This window comes from Podarcis cretensis, assembly GCF_951804945.1.
Source record: "Podarcis cretensis genome assembly, chromosome: 10".
In the NCBI taxonomy this organism is placed as follows: Eukaryota; Metazoa; Chordata; class Lepidosauria; order Squamata; family Lacertidae; genus Podarcis; species Podarcis cretensis.
This window is the reverse complement of record NC_137179.1, coordinates 42,083,558-42,095,804: the sequence shown is the minus strand read 5'-3', so window position 1 is coordinate 42,095,804 and position 12,247 is coordinate 42,083,558. Positions and strand designations below refer to the sequence as shown.

The window sequence follows — 12,247 nt, the reverse complement described above, 5'->3', positions numbered from 1 at the left end:
AGGGACGGAGCAATATTGTCCCACGCTGGGTGCTGTCGACAGCAGGAGTCAGCTCGCCCGCTGCCTGCCTCAACAGGACAGCACTGTGAAGGGGGGGGGGTGACGCCGGCTGCCGCTGCGTTTTCCTCCTGCTCCTCCTCCCTCTCCCTCAGTCCGCCCTTCCTTCCTTCTCCACGCCCCTTTTCCACGCCGCTTCCTTGCTTGCTTTCTTCTTTGCCACCTCCCTCCATCCCTCCCTCCTTCATTCCTCCCATGGCGTTCAGGTGGGTTGTTGCGGTGGCTGCGGCCACTGCTTGCAGGTTGGCGGGCGTCTCTATCTTCTTCTCCGCGGTGCCTCTTAGGAAGCAGCAGCAGCAGCAGCAGCAGGTGGTGGGTAAAAGCTCCGGCAATGCCCTGGTTCCCCTACCTCTGTCCGTGGCTCCTCCGCTGGGGCTGCTGCTTCTGTCTTCACCAGCCAACGCAGCCTCCTACCCTGCCACAGCGCCTGGCTGGCTGGAGAAGCCCACCTGTAGCTATTGGGACGACAACTGGGACAGGTAAAGTGAAGCATCTTCAGGCCTCTTTGTGGACAGATGAAAATCGTTTTCTCCCCCCCCCCCAATATAGTCCAGCCCCCCACAAGGTCTGAGGGACAGTGGTCTGCCCCCCTGCTGAAAAAGTTTTCTATTGCTAGAGTCAACAGAAGCCTTATGGAGGTTGGCCAGACCTAAGGTATGGTAAGCTCTGCCTCCCTGGAGGAACCAGTTGGCTGGTTAAATGTCTCTCACCCTATTTTGCAGGGAGACAGATAGTGGTGGGGCTGTGTCGTTTGGTCAGGAAGGTCCCCAGTAAGGTACAGGAGGTAGCCTATATGTCATTCTCATAAGAGACCTCCACCATCCATTGCAAGATTCTTGGTTGTGAGTCATGACAATTATTCCACTATTAAAATTATAAGGAAAAAATTGAGAGAAAATCAGTAACTAAAGCCATCTTCTCCTCTGGTCAGCAGAAATAGAAACCGACCCTGCAAATTTTCCAGGAGAAATGGAGATACACTCTTTAACACTAATTTTCCACCAACTCTCATATGAAAGCAATGACATGTAGGAAACATTTAGCCAGTGTTTCTGAGACCCTTTGCTAAATAGGCTCATCCGTGAACAAACATTATAGGATGATATTGGCCATAAGGATGATATTGGCCTTTGCTAAATAGGCTCATCCGTGAACAAACATTATAGGATGATATTGGCCATAAGGATGATATTGGCCTTTGCTAAATAGGCTCATCCGTGAACAAACATTATAGGATGATATTGGCCATAAGGAAGGGCAATGCTGGATGATATAGTAGTACAATAAATGCTTGAGTGGGAACTACAATTCAACTCTGTTTCACCTAAATTGTGGGAAAGTAATGCCTCAGCGGCAGACTAAAGGGCTGTAGAGTATTTAAAAAAAACAAAAAACTAGATAGGTTCAAACATATATTTTTGCTAGATCTGGAAAGCTCATTATAGCAAGGGTATCATTATAACATAAGGAATCCATGTCTGTGTTCAAGAAACTTATGTGGAACCTATGCAACTCTGTTAGTACTAGTAGATCTTGTTGTGTTAGTGGTGAAATGAGTGGAGCTCATTGGAACTTCCCAGGATAGGATTGTTTACCCTTAATTCTTCTCCTCCCTTTTTTAAAACATAGGCTTCTTACGGCAAGAAGATGAAATATGATGATTTCCTTAGGTTGCAATCCTGACCGTGCATACCTGGAAGTAAGCCCCACTGAATTCAAACAGACTATGAGTAGACATGGCTAGGATTGCGCTGCTAAATTTTATTTTATTTTTTCCTTTTAAACAGAAAGTCTTCTTTTGAGGCTAGTTCTTACCAGTACATTTCAGTGTGGGCTGGAGCTTCTCAGTCATGCAGACCACAATTAATATCTTTTACATTAGAGCTGAACCACAAACCACAGCTTTAAAGTATAACTTTTTGAAATCTTGATCTGGCAGTGTTCACCAATGAGTACTTTTGTACCATGGAAGTTGAATGGCACTGCAAATAAGATTAAGCAGAAAACCAAAGCAAATAACTTGCAGTTTGGAAAGCAGAAGCTGGGCCTTGGTTAGAAAAAAGACTGCTCAGCTTTAACAAACTCTCTATTTAAAAAGTCAGAACTGTCCAACAAGTGGAAACTCTGTGTAATACTGTTTATTTGAAACCTAATTTATTGTATCAATAAATTAACTCATTTAGATGTCATTTAAGCTGACCTAAATGAGAACTGAAGCAGTAACAACCCTGGTTTAAGTACATATTGGATCCTTAAACTCAGTCATAGCAAGCCTCACTCAACCAAGAAAACTAACAAAACCAACTGTTTGCATTCTCCATTTGTAACCAAGGAAAGTAAACACATATACTAGCATTGCTTTCACTAATTCTTGCTCCCAAATTGAGAGTTCATTTCACACTTAACATGAAATAAGTTTGCCATCTAACATAAGTTTGCAGCACAATCCTGCACATGCCTACCTCAACCCATTAAGTCCAAGGTTTCCCAAACTAAGCTTCCTAGAGCAAAAATATATGCCTGGAGGCTGAGTTTGGTCAGAATTCAGTATACACTTCCAGAGTTAATGCTAAAGACATTGCTTCTGGTAAATAAGCCACCATAGCTGCTAGAGGGTCATGAAAATTTGTGTACCAGGCTTTTTAGACTCATCTACCCATGTACTAGGGACACGGGTGGCATTGTAGGTTAAACCACTGAGCCTAGGGCTTGCTGATCAGAAGGTCAGCGGTTCAAATCCCTGCAACGGGGTGAGCTCCTGTTGTTCGGTCCCTGCTCCTGCCAACCTAGCAGGTCGAAAGCACGTCAAAGTGCAAGTAGATAAATAGGTACCGCTCCGGCAGGAAGGTAAATGGCATTTCTGTGTGCTGCTCTGGTTTGCCAGAAGCAGCTTAGTCATGCTGGCCAAATGACCCGGAAGCTGTACACCGGCTCCCTCGGCCAATAAAGCGAGATGAGCACCACAACCCGAGTCGGTCACGACTGGACCTAATGGTCAGGGGTCCCTTTACCTTTACCTTACCCATGTACTATCTGAAACCAAAGGCGTCCATTGGTTGCCAGATGTGAAATATGTTGGCATTCTTTTCAGCTCTCTTACCCTGCTACTAGAGGTATGTAAGCAGAGACTATATGGCTATCTGTCAAAGATGTTGTTGTTGCTTCCCACACTGCAGATTCTGCATTCAGCAAGAGGTTGGAGTAGAAGAGTGCCAAGATCCCTTCAAACTCAGATTCCTCAGATGTTAATCCTTCCCCCAAATTTCAATAGAATTAAAGTTCATGTAATTTACTTAAAGTAGGGATTTTAAATGAGTGGCAGTTAGGAAAGTGTTGCATTTTGTCATTTGTTATCTGCGGTTTTCTCTGCCTCTGCTCCCGTTCCATAGTTCAGTGGGGATTTGAAGCCGAACTTCCAATTGTTTAAACCATGGGTTGGCAAACTAAGGCCTGCGGGCTGGATCAGGCCCAACTGCCCTCTGGATCCGGCCCAGAGACGGTCCTGGAATTGCCGATGGATTGGCATTATCGTTCGGGCTGTGCCATTTTTTTTTTCCAGGCGCCATCCCCCCCCCACCAAGGCAGCGCCCCCTCTGTCCTCCTGGCCTCTCTCCGCCCTGCGGAGGAAGGGAGCTGGGCTTTGATGGGTGCCAGCCAATCTGAAGCCCCTCGACCCAGATTCGCCACCCGCCCGCCGGCCTCTCCATGCAAGACCGCGTTGTGGGTGCGTCACGGGGCTTTGTCTGGAGATTGGTGCACCTGCTGGCCCCGCACCTAGTGCCCAGGAAAGCTGGCCTGGAAAGGAGAGGCGGCGGCAGCTCCTAACCGCAGGCAGAGCAGAGGAGGAGGTAGGAAAGCAGGGGGAAGGGAGGGGCTGGGGGAAAGGGGGGAGACAGAGAAGCCCCCCCCCATGCTGCGTGTGTGTGCGCGCACCACAAGGTCTGAGGGGCAGTGAACGGGCCGCCTCCTAAAAACGTTTGCTGACTCCTGGTTTAAACTCAGCACTGTCTCCACAGGACCATATATCATAGCTGTCAACGTTTCCCTTTTTAAAAGGGAAATTCCCTTATTCTGAATTGGATTCCTCGCAATAAAAGGGAAAAGTTGACAGCTATGCCATATATTTTGGAAGAAGTACAGGCACACATATATGCAGGGATTTTTTTCAGCCAGACCTCAGTTCCAACAACTCTCAGGTGGCCACCATTGCCATTCTAAGAGAATGAGGGATATGTTCATGGTGAATTCCAGCACCTCTTTTTCTGGAAAAATAGCACTGCATAAATGTGATCTTGATTTGAAATGCTCATATTGAAGTGTCTGGTGAAATTTGGACTCTGTACACATACAGGTCTGCTGCAGCATCCAAACCTGAATTAAAGGTAGAAATCTCAGAAGAGAATGTGCAGGTTTATATCTGAACTATGGATATCACTGGAACTATGGTGTTCTCTAGGAGAAGGCACCCATAATATGTTGCAGTGTTGGCATTATCTAAAAAAAAGGTTGTTCATTTGAAATCAAGGATTTCTGGTAACTCTGGATTCAGCTATAGAGCTGCAAATAAAATGTTTTAAGTGTGTTTTAAGTGTAGTATACAGTGTGACACTAGATGGTGAGCCTTATGGAAAATTCAATGTATTTTTAAAGATGCCTTTTTTATATATAAAAAAAAGCATTTTCAGAACGGTTTTTATATGTGTGTAGAGCTAGGGACCTGGATTTGTAGCTTGCATCTCCCTCTGGCTCTCTTGCCGAGCACAGATAACTATGGCAAAATGCAAGCGTTTCCTAGCTGACAGTTAGGAAGAATACCAGATGCATATTCACAGAGTAAACTTCTGTGGACAAACTCTACTCTCTGGCAAAGGAATAAATGTCAAGGTAGCTTGGCAAACTCCTTCAGTCTGATACTATCTCTACCTTCTTTTGTACTTAGTTAAGGGCCTAATGATCTTTATGGGGGAAATTGCATTAGATCCAAACTAGAGGTAATCCCGACTTCTACTTACCTGGGAGTAAGCCCCATTGAATTCATTAGGAATTACGGCTAGCCTTATGTTACTGTAATTACTGAGAATTAAAGTCTTGCTGACCACCTTCAGCCCCCATCACTTTCAATGTGTGTACTCTAAATATGACCTATCCTAATATTTATACGCTACAGGTAAATACAATGCAGTAGGACTTCTACACAGACTGTGTAGAAAAGATCCTGGGGTGCTTCCACACAGGTGTTTATTTTAGGATCGGTGGTCCTCTTCATGCGTGCAAGCTTTTTTGCAGTGTACATATGACATCATTGTTATCAAAATGCTATTTTCCTCCCATTTAGAACTTGCACACGTTACCCCTAAAAACACAACTAGGTTGTTCTTTTTCTCAGTTCATATTGAAGCTGGGGTTTTTTTTGGGGGGGGGGCAGGAAACACATCAAAATGCAGTATTTCATAAGAAACTACATGATATATAAGGCATACATATGAACTGGGTCTAACGTCCTGTATTCACCACTTCCCAAAGCAGCAGATGCAGAGGAACGAGTGGGGGTGTATACAGCCTTAATCTGGACTGACCATTTCCAGAAGAACTCTAAAAGCTTTTTTTAAACTGTTGCCAATGCTGATTTAGATATTGGTGGGCATATTTTGGGATATGAATATGAGCATTATTCTCTGCAAGCAGGTTGCCTGGAAAACAAAGTACCGTATATGAGATCATAGGCTGTTCCAGAATCATAGAGTTTCAAGGAATTTTAGGATTATTTAGCCTCTCCCAGCTTCTCCATCAACGAACGAGTAAAAATCACATGCTTGTGAACAGCCACAGCTTCATCTGCTTGTTTTAGATACTACAATTCTTCGCAACATGAAGGATTATAGTGAATACTCCCATCTTAAAACCTCTCAACAACAAATCCTAAATTAGAAGTGGGACACATTCCAAGGCTTTGCGTCAGAAGAGAATCACAGTATTCAGAACTTTATTGTTTTGGACATCTCTCAAGATCAAGCTGTGTGTGTGCGCGCGCATGAGAGAGAGGGAGTGTGTGTGTGTTCATGTTTTGAAAGAGGCCAAAAATAATCTTTTTAATGGAATATTATTTATTTCACTGCCCTGCAGGCAAAATATATTGCCTGATATATTAGATACCAAAGCAGGTATGCACTAGAACTGAAAAGGTAGTATCGAATTCCAACTATTTAGATCAGGAATGTGCTAGCTTTCAAATCTGCATAACCAAAGGGATGTCTGCCAGATAAATATATGGTAATCTACACACATATATTAATAATTGTTTTTAGACATAGTACCAAAAGAATGTCTGCAATTACATTGTTGTGTTAATAAGGGTACACCATTAATGATTCAGACAGCATGATAAACATTGAATTAATAATTCCTTTGGAACATCCAGACCAGAAATGCTAGTAGCTATTCAATGCATTCTAGTGAGTAAGTGATACTTGGCAAACTCCGTGTTGAAGGCTTGATCTGAGTCAAGAAACTGCTTTCTGGAAACAAGCAAGGCCCCAGGATTCAAAGTCTTAACCAGGAGGAAGTAGATGAACTGTAAAACTCCCAGTGAGTTTGGATGTTTGGTACAGTGACCTGTCATATTAGAAATATTCAGGCATTTCCTGAATGCTAACAGTTAAGGAGATTGGTGGGGTGATCTAGGGAAGGAGTTCCAAAACACAGGTACCACCATTGCCTTTTGTGGAATCAGATACCTAGTGGCCACCAATTCCTAGGGAGTGCAGGCACCTAAAGTTACATACTCAACTGGGTGCCAGATGCTGCAATGCCTGCCTAAGGAAGAAGGATGACTCTGGAATAAAGGGATACTCATAAGTAAGCTACTCCTCACTTGCAGACCCAAGAAACATGGATGGTACACAGCTGTGCTATCAGACTGTAATTCTGGCCCTGATCCACTCTTAGCTGCTCTGCCTGTGAGTCACCTGGTTGAAGATGTCAGCAAGGTGTTGGCTCTATGGTGATGTTGAATGGAATGTCCCTATTTTAATCTTAGGAATGTTGGAGCATATGGGTCATCAGAACTCTGATCTCATCTTCAGGTAAGTCCTATCCAAGCAGACACGGATGATGGCTGGATTAATCATTGATCTCTGTTCTGGTACAAGGCCTATAGTAAGTTCATGGAAGGAATGTTTCGCATCTCCTTCTCCCTGTGCCCCCTGAATAGCATCGGGAGGGTTGTGGGCTCTGCTGGGCCATGTGTAAGGAAATCAGCCCTGAGTGTTCACTGGAAGGACAGATCGTGAAGCTGAGGCTCCAATATTTTGGCCACCTCATGAGAAGAGAAGACTCCCTGGAAAAGACCTTGATGTTGGGAAAGATTGAGGGCACAAGGAGAAGGGGACGACAGAGGACGAGATGGTTGGATAGTGTTCTCGAAGCTACCAACATGAGTTTGACCAAACTGCAGGAGGCAGTGGAAGACAGAAGTGCCTGGCGTGCTCTGGTCCATGGTGCCACGTAGAGTCGGACATGACTAAACGACTAAACAACAACAACAGCGTAATGCTCTAGAACCCATGCTACTTTTCTAGAAAAAAAATAGGTGCCGGAACTCACCACAAACACATCTCTTATTCTCTTATAATGGCAATGGCATCCACTGAGAAGTGCTGGAACTGAATTCCAGCAAGTTCCCGCTGGAAAAAAGGCCCTGCCTAGAACCAAGCGTTCCAGAAAACAAAAAGTCTGCTCTCAGTAGTCAGCCCCACTGATAAAAATACAATAATAAAATAATAATAATACAATAAAAAGTACTCAGCCCCACTGATAATAGCTGTCAACAATAAAAATCTGCTACACACTATACAAATGAATCAACTTGAGCTTTAGATGTTTAGTCAAGTGCAAGGACAAAAGCTTGCAGCCCTAAAAACACATATTCTGCATATCTCCCAGCAAGCCACAGGGGGAAAATTGAGGCAACTTCCCAAGACGATCATGTGATTCCTGCTGCCTGCTTTGACTTCCCCCTGCCCACTTGTGACCAGAAGTTTTCAAGTGTCTCCCTTTGACTTTATAGGCTTCCTGGGGGCATTTGCTACTGGTGTGTTTAGAGCTCACTCCATCATTTCCTTTCAAGAGCTGCCAAAAATGGCACTTTAGAGGAAACAGATGGGCTGAGTGTGGCAGTTAGAAGGCTTATTATCACCCTGAAATGGTTTCTATAGCAACTAGAGAGATGCTGGATTATTGGTCTACCCTCCTACAGGAGTAGGTGATGGCTCATCAGACTGGCAGGTATGTGGAAAAAGCTCTGGGCACATCCTTCCACTCCTCCCCAAAACCTATTTTTAGATGGCCACGGAAATAAAGTAAATGCACATTCATACATGGCCATGCCCAGGGGTGGTTTTTTTTGAGCAGGAACTCAGGGGAACAGAGTTCCCTTACCTTTTAAAAATTAAATAATAATAATTATTTTTGTCTGGGGGGACTGGAACAGTTATAAACCCAATAACTGAACCAAAAATTCACCTATATCTGTAATCGATAAAGTTGTGGCTATTTCTAATCCAGATCACTGTCTGCTTGAGTATATTAATCACATCTTACATTTAGCCTCTCTCTCTCTCTCTCTCTCTCTCTCTCTCTGTGTGTGTGTGTGTGTGTGTGTGTGTGTCTCACTGTGACTGGACCTGCAATAAAATAACCAACATTCATTCATTTATGCCCCCATCCCAAGAATCTTGTGAACTATAGTTTGTTTAGGGTGCTGGGAATTAAAGCTGTGTGTAAACTTCAGTTCCCAGGGTTCTTTGGCAGGGGGAGGAGCCATGTGCTTTAAATGCCCTTTACATGTATGGTGTGGATGTGACTTCAGACATCCTGGCAACCACAAATTGTGCCTCCAAAATGTGGAGGTGCCTCAATTCCAACTCATCCTGCTAAGCCAGTCTCACCAAGCCAGTCTGATGTGGTTTGGAAGGGAAATTTATTAGGAGCTCACTGTTGACTCCAATGGACATGTTTATACCTCTGCCATTTCAGGGAACTCAATGTGGTGTACACGGTTTACCCCTCCTCATTTAATCCCCACAACAACCTTGCGAGGTTAGGCTGCGAGGCAGTGACTGGCCCAAGGTCACCCAGCAAGCTTCAAAGCCGAGTGAGGATTTGAACCTTAGCCCAGCACTCTAACACTGGCTCTCAATGGATCTTTGAGTGCTATTTCTTTCCTGCCATGACACCACCTCCAACCATTTTCCTTCCCATGCAAACATTGTGCTCCTAGCAATTCTGGAGAACAGCCTTTACCAAAGGTGTCATGGACTTTGAAGACGCTTGAACTCAGGACAAAAGGGAGAAACATGCTAAGAGGAAGGCACGCTTGGCAAACTCTCACCATGATCAACTCCTGTCTGAAAACATATGCCTCCACTGTGGAAGGACGTGTGGACCCAGAATTGGCCTCCACAGTCACTTACGGACTCACTGTTAAAACCATGTTCATGGGAGACAATTTTACTCAGCTATGAGTGATCGCCAAAGAAGAAGTGGTCATAATTTGAAGGTGAGACCTACATGACTTATTTTTGTGTGTGCAAGTAATGCCCTTGCTCATCTTGTAGCAAGTCGTCTTGGTATTCTAGATCTTTCAAGTTTGACTGTGGTTTTTTTTTTTACTTTGAGCAACTATGTAGATCTCATCATTCCCAATATATTCCTCTGCCCCTCCTGCTGTTCTGCTTGCCCCTTGCTCCAATATCACATCCTTTAATTTTGCTTCCTCTTAGGAAAAGAAAAAAAAGCCCAGTTCTGTTACATTTAATATGAATTTCTTTGCTTGCTCTGTACCCTAAAAAAACAATGTTTGATTTTGTAAAAAGTTCCTGACTCCTTCAGGGTGTAACACAAGCAAAACACATTCGTAAGCAAAGAAACAACAGCAGTGAACAACAGCGCCGTGTTGTAATGAACCATTGTTTATTTACTATAACATTTAATTGCTCAACTTTAATCATAAATGCAACATCGTGTTATTCGTCAGGAAGACCTTTTGGCTGCTTAGCTGAGTCATATAACCAAGCCACATATTTATAAGTCTATGAAGAGGTGACCATTCAGTTGTCTACGGACAGTAGCTTGAGCTCCAGGAACAAGAGGGCAAAAACTTGTGCCTCACTTTCATGGGTGATGCTTAAACTGATTTTAAAGTACAGTAATCTAAATTTGCCTTCAGTGTGATTGCTCACCTGTATTGTCTCATAGGCATACACTGTCACAGTGCTTCAAATAACACCAGGGAGACTCCTGTGTGACATTGCACAGTGATAGAGCACTTGCGTTGCATGGAGGTTCCTGGTTCAGTCCCTAGCATTTCCTGGAAAGGCGGGGAAAGACCCAGACTGAAACACGAAGAACTGCTGTCAGTCACTGTTGACAATATTTGACTCATTTGACCAATGATCTGACTTAGAATTGACAGCAAGATGTCTTATACCATCTTCATAGCTTTGCCCTTCCCCAGAGCAGGATGGAGACCACAGCCAATATCCTTCTAAATGTTTCCCTCATCCATGGAGAGAATGACATGAAGGGGAGCTGGGCATACACCTGGGCGAGGGCATTTGCAGTCATTGCGTATCCATTTCCGTATGCATTCATTATATTTCTATGCGGCTTTTCTTTCACACAAATCACAAAGAAGCTCACAAACAATAAGTAACAATAACATAGTAGAGCATCACAATCACAACATAAATAATATCGAATAGTGTTTTCCAATCTTGGCTCTCCAGCTGTTTTGTACTACAACTCCCATCATTCCTAACTAGCAGGATCAGTGGTCAGGGATGATGGGAATTGTAGTCCAAAAACAATTGGAGACCCAAGGTTGGGAAACCCAGATATAGAATAAATAACAAATAGCCAAAAGAACAATGGCAAAACTAACTGGCTGTAATGGTGACGAGAAAGGTATGTTATCCGTTGCTCCCAACTCCAGTGTGACAGAAAACACCCCACAATCATTACATAATAATGTATAAAATTGTGAGCAAGCTCAGAGTAGATGGATGGATGGATGGACTGAGAGGGAGACAGGTGACCCACATTCATCCACTACTTCTCCCCTTAAAACTAAACCTCATTTCCCCTTTTTCCAAATGCACATCTTAGCACAGCCACCAGCTGGGCTAACCAAAACTTTTAGCTCCCTTGTAAATAATAAACAGCTGATGGATGTATCATTTCCTCTTCCACTAAGGTTGCAAATCTTTTTCTGCAGGCTCTTAATGCCTACAAAATCCTCGCTGTTAAGAGGCTGCTCTGCCCACGCAGCTGTGTCTATGTCAGAGGAATAACATGTTCCCTGCTGTATCGTGTATAGTTTTTCTTCTCTAGCAAGAGGCAAAATGAAAGCTACTCAAAACCAACTTCTTGATCAGCATGAGAAATATACATTATAGACAGCAGGGTGATCAAAGGGGTATGTGCTGATTCATTGGCTATATTCATCTAGAAAGGTGTGTGTGTCACATGTACAATTCTGACAGCTTCTAGGGCTGTGAGCAACTATTACAAAGCCTTAAAATGGTTCTAGAATTGTTACATACTGTAGGCCGTGCACTGAAAAAAAAAGATTTATTAAAGAACAAAGTCATTACGGATGAAAAATCAGTAAGGATGATTTTTTTCACCATTCAAGATGCTGGGGAACAGGAAGTGTGGCTGACTTACACTTCCTGCTCTCTATGATTCTTTATCATATCTGAACTGGAGATTGTACAGCCAGCTTCCCTTGCACTAAGATGCACCAGTGATTCCTACATCAGAAGCATGCACACATATCTCACAGCTGAGGAGATGCATGTGCTTCATTTTGGACATTGTACAGAAGCAGAGAGAAGAGGAATAAGCATTAATCACTTATACTTTCTGCCCCTTCCCCAGATGTCAAAGGAAGGGTACCCTCAGAGAATGGTGGACAAACTGAGAGCTTAGAAGCCTGCAAGATAAATAACATTTCTTGAAAATGGCCTGTCTGGCCAGTCACCTTCCTTTTCTGCTGCAAAATTTTGAACTACATCCCAGATTATCAGTAGCAGGATCTCCATCTTTCTATATGATGATTTCTCCATGTGCCACGTGGATGTAACCAAAACATATTTAGATTGAGAGGGAGTTGGGTGTTCAGATTTTTCAG

General features: G+C 43.5%; 1 long non-coding RNA gene across 1 annotated transcript in view; it reads right to left on the bottom strand.

Moving 5' to 3' along the window:
* Positions 1–1,527: 1,527 nt before the first annotated feature.
* Positions 1,528–12,247, bottom strand: part of LOC307224754 — a 29,088-nt gene continuing 18,368 nt past the window's right edge. Inside the window, exon 3 of the long non-coding RNA XR_013842725.1 lies at positions 1,528–2,039. This is a non-coding gene — a long non-coding RNA (uncharacterized lncRNA). The remainder of the gene's footprint in view (positions 2,040–12,247) is intronic.